Consider the following 5,000-nt stretch of genomic DNA (forward strand, 5'->3'; position numbering starts at 1 on the left):
AAACGATTTAAAAACACTAAATTCTATGGAATATTATTATGCAATAAATATTATTAATTCTAAAAAACGATCTATAAAAATATTCTTATTATTTCAAACAACAATTATTGAAATGATAATGATAAAATCAAATGATGAAAGACATATCAAACCAGGCGATAAAAAAACGAAAATGATTAAAAAGAAACAAATAACTAATTAAATTTATTATCAAGAAATAATGTAAAAAGAAACGTTTTGAGTCTGCTTTTAAAACTAGCAACTGAGGAGCAAGAACGAATATTCAAAGGTAACCTATTCCAAAGTCTCGGAGCAGCGAAAGAAAAGGACCGAAAACCATACGTGGTGAGCTTAGCTCTAGGTTCAACAAGACGTTTATTTGTAACAGAGCGAAGAGAGTAGCAAGAGGAACGATAAGAAAGAAGATCAGACAGATAGCAAGGAGCCAGACCATTTAAGGCCTTATAAGTGAGCAGAAGCAACTTGAAGATAACCCTATAGTATACAGGAAGCCAATGGAGATCAATCAACACAGGGGTGATGTGATCAAACTTCCCTGTAAAAGTAACAACACGAGCAGCAGAATTCTGAACGTGCTGTAGCCTGTCAACAAGATATTTAGGGAGCCCATAAAGGAGAGCATTACAGTAATCGAGTCTTACGCAATGCCGACGACGAAGGCTACGAGAGAGTCATGAAACAATAGGTTTTATAGTGAATAAAAATGAAGGCTCTGTACGCCCCGCGCGTGTGTTTCACATTTTGGTGTAGGTTTAGCTACATGTATAATTCCCGAAAAATTGTCTAAAATTCTTTCTGGAATTTCCCAAACAAAAGCTCTAAAATTCTCAAAACTCTCTAAATTCCCGAAAATACTTATAAATTTCCTTTCCAATAGTGCAAAGTCTGCGATATTTGCTATCAAGCAAAGATCCGAATCCGAAACTACGGTGAGAAACCGCTGCTTAGATGCACTGTAGGACCCCTTTTGGTAAATAACCGCTGATAAGGAATGGATATGAACGGACTGACCTCTCCCCTGGGTGGGTTGGAATACAAAAAACACGTTTTGTCAACGGCTCCGCCTCGTGAGTCCACAACATAGCCTAATAGGGACCTTTAGATTCTACGACGAAAACGAGTGCGAGATTTGACTGCCCGTTTTCAGCGAAAATACTTACAAAATTTATAACCCGGACGATTAATCTTACTCTTTGTTAGCAGCATAAGTTGCTCAGTTATTCTTATTGCTGGTACCTGAGCCTTTTCCTGATTGAAAAATGCCAAAACTGCTACTGTGCTGGTGACTTGTTTTGACACGACGACAGTTTTGAAAAACTTCGTACTAAAATGACGACGGTATCACGTTTTTCCCACCAAAATGAAGCGGGTTTGCGCGCGCTCACTGTTGCTCTATTGTCACGAGTACGACTATCATTCAGTCGTAAACTGAGTTCAGGCACGTGACCAATCACTTGATCAAAGACCGCGAAGGGAGTGGAAAGCTCGAGTTAGTAAAGGCTATTTTTTCAACTCCAAGGATATCGTCTTCCTTCATTGTAATAATAGGCTGATTTAGCAAAAGAACGGGAACGTCAGTGGCGACGTCGCGCGCAGCAAAACTACCAATGAGAATTTAGAATAAAGAAGAAAAGAGTGGAGTCTATTTTATTCTGAATTCTCATTGGTGTTTTTTCTGCGCGCGCCGTCGCCACTGACGTTCCCGTTCTGTTGCTAAATCAGCCTAATAATAAAAAAACGATGTTTCGACCGTTCGACGGTCAAATCCACGTTCAACTTGGTGGACAAGAGTTCCACGTTCGCACGGGTAAAACGCAAAGATGTTTACAAACCAGAAATGAAGGACAAACAAAATATGCGAAAATAAATGCACAAATAGCGAACACGACAAAATAAAAGGTATTAAAAGCAGCTAAACAAGCCTCGTTGATCCGAAGGAGTAGCTGCGCTTGTTCAGCTTTAGTCGGAGGAAACGAATGAAGAAAATTACAAAAAATCCATCACGTGTGAGCTAATCCGAGGTTTTCTCGGATTCTCAAATTCCGGATTCCAGGTACCTGTTTTCTGCGTTTGACTCCAAGGATTCGGGATTCAAAAAAAATGTTACTGTTGGCGAAACGTTTGTGAATTCCCGATTCCAAAGCTGTTCCTAATTTCACAATTTAAAAAAATCCCCTGGACTTAATTCGGAACTAGGATTTTGAAACTTTTCCAAAAAAGCTAATCGTCGATATATTGATAATGGAGTTCAGGTCGAAGGGAGTTCAACCCATTTCCCCTAAACTTGTAATTCCATTATGGCATAGATAATTTCACTTTAGTATCACCCAACTAGTGGACTAATGGAAATGCTGATTTTGATTGGCTACGCTACTAGAGGACTAGTAGTAATATTCCTCGAGTAGCGAAAAGCGTGACGCTTTCTTTATTTCTTTCTTTCTTTTCGTTTTAAATATATTTTCAACTTGCTTTTGCTAACTTTATTATTGCCTTTTCTGTCCAATTATTTGGGTGATACTAAAACAATTAGACCCTTCGCCCTCAAGGGCCACGGGTCAATAGCCCATTCGGCTTCGCCTTATGGACTATTGACCCGTAGCCCTTGCGGGCTACGGGTCTAATTGTTAACTAGTATTACTTCTAATTCAAAGTCTTGACAACATTGGGGCAGCAGGGAGAGCACTCGCTTCCTACCAGTGTGACCCGGGTTCGATTCCCAGACTCGGTGTCATATGTGGGGTGAGTTTGTTGGTTCTCTACTCTGCACCGAGAGGTTTTTGGCCGGGTGCTCTGGTTTCCCCTCTCCTCAAAAACCAAAGTTTTTGATTTGAGTTGATTTCGACTTATAGTGTCCCCAATTAGTTCTCCACTGGGGCTGCTGAGCGCTAAAAGACTAGACACTTAAATAAAGTTCATCACTTATCCCGTGATATGATGAGTACTTCCGTGGACAGGACACTCCAGGTCGCGGTTTAAAATAGTTACATGTCGGAGATCCGCATTTGATCCTATTGAAATGTAAATCTTTGTTGTTATTTCGAAACAATATATTTTCTGAAGAGTTTTGAATATCGTGCCGACACAGTCAGACCAATATCTTGAAGAGATTATATTTTGATATAAATCCTATATTTAGGTTACCTGTGGAATTTATAGTTACACTGGTATGCGGTAACCCAGTAGCCAGTTGTTGTACGGTCTCGTTTAACTGACTCGCTTCAGTTTGTGAGAACAGAAGAATGAGCAACAGGAGTAAAGATGTCGACTCCAAAACGACAGCAGCTGCTTCAATCCCAACTAGGACCTCTGTAAGGATCTTCAACTTTGCTTGATGACGATAAGGTAATTCCAACGTTGTCGATAATAATAATCAATTTTAGTTTCGATTTTTTTCTCTTTTGATTACCTTCTTTCTAACTTATTTTATCTGCTTGTCTATACGTGTAAACAACCTGAATCTTTCAGAGTTAATCCATAGTTTTTGACTCGATTAGTTTCTCCAGTTTTAAGTAGTTACTTTTAATGTATCTTATGCCTCATTCACACCAAACCTTAAACATGTTTTAAACATATTTTGTTAAACACGGTTTCAAAGTGTTTTCTTTTTAAATCATGTTTACTGACTTTTGTCGACTACGAATTTATCACAGGTCAAAGCATGTGTTGAAACAACGTGTGGTTTATAAGTTTGTATGTGCGGGCTGTAATGCCTGTTATGTCGGCGGAACAATCCGGCATTTTTCCACACGCGTGCGTGAGCACTTAGTCAGTGATAGGGCCTCTCACATTTTCAAACACCTACAGAACTCCGAACAATGTCGCGCCATGTCTTCAGGGGAATGTTTTCATATTTTAGATCACGCCTTTACGACTTTTCAACTCAAGATAAAAGAAGCTTTTCATATTCAAAGAGAACAACCTTCTCTTAATCAACAACTGCATCACGTAAATCTAAAACTATCCTGTTAATTCTCACATTGTCACGTTTTATGTACATTCCGTTGTTACTGGCATAATTAGCTTTTTTTTCCCGACTTATAAATTCAACTTAACGCTTTGTACATTATCATGCAACTGAAGATGACAGAAGTTTCTGTCGAAACATGTCTTGTAATTTCAAAACCTGAATCTCATGTAAAAGCCAGTCCTACATTTTTCTGTGACTTATTTTTATTTTGTTAAACCCAGTTTAATTAGACATGTCTTGTTGGTGTGAATAGGGTATTCGTTCTATATTTCTTCATTTCACAAATTGTCTTTCCTTATATGGCACAAAAAACAGTGTGTTGTTTAATGGTTTCTCTTGTTAATGGTTATCAGAGAAACCCGCGGGGAGTAACAATGTGCTGGCATGAAGATTTCAATGTAAATAAGTTATTCAGTGCTCCAAAACAGTTTAATGCTAAGAGGAATCTCGACCAGTGACCTTCATCAGTTCTTCGTTTAAGTTGGTAGAAGTTGGTTGGAAAATGTCTAGTCGTGCGTTCTATCATTCCGGCCCATTTTACCTGGCAAGTGTACGCTAAGTATGTGGACAAATACACAGAAAATTAGAGCGAGTTTCAATTGAGTGTCGTAAAACCAAAACCAAAGTAATTACTTTGGCCAATCAAAAAGGACGGAGACAATCCACTAAACCAATCAAAACTCGAAGTAATTACATGTAGCCGACACAAAGCGCGGGAAAATGTGCACGCGCGAGTCACGATTGGTTTTGGTTTCACTTCTGATTGGTTGGAAAACTTGGCGCGAGAAATTTGAACCAATCACTGAGTGAAGTAATCATCTAATTACTTTCGACACTCACTTGAAAACCGCTCTAACAACACGATTGGATTGCACAACCTGCTAGCCCAGCTCTACTATTCCTCAACTTTGGAACTGCTAAGTATAAAATATTCGGCGAGAGACATGGCTTTTGAGATTCCATCTTACAACACAACGTGATAGTTTAAAAGGCTGACTGACGGCGGGAATAA

The 5,000-nt window shown here is 38.9% G+C and overlaps 1 protein-coding gene across 1 annotated transcript in view; it reads left to right on the forward strand.

The window, feature by feature from the left end:
• Positions 1-3,207: 3,207 nt before the first annotated feature.
• The window catches only part of LOC138029862 (uncharacterized), a 28,532-nt gene continuing 26,739 nt past the window's right edge, over positions 3,208-5,000 (forward strand). The window contains exon 1 of the mRNA XM_068877679.1: positions 3,208-3,363. The gene's annotated coding sequence lies outside the window, so the exon portion shown is untranslated. The remainder of the gene's footprint in view (positions 3,364-5,000) is intronic.

This window comes from Montipora capricornis, chromosome 13, assembly GCF_036669925.1.
Source record: "Montipora capricornis isolate CH-2021 chromosome 13, ASM3666992v2, whole genome shotgun sequence".
NCBI lineage: Eukaryota > Metazoa > Cnidaria > Anthozoa > Scleractinia > Acroporidae > Montipora > Montipora capricornis.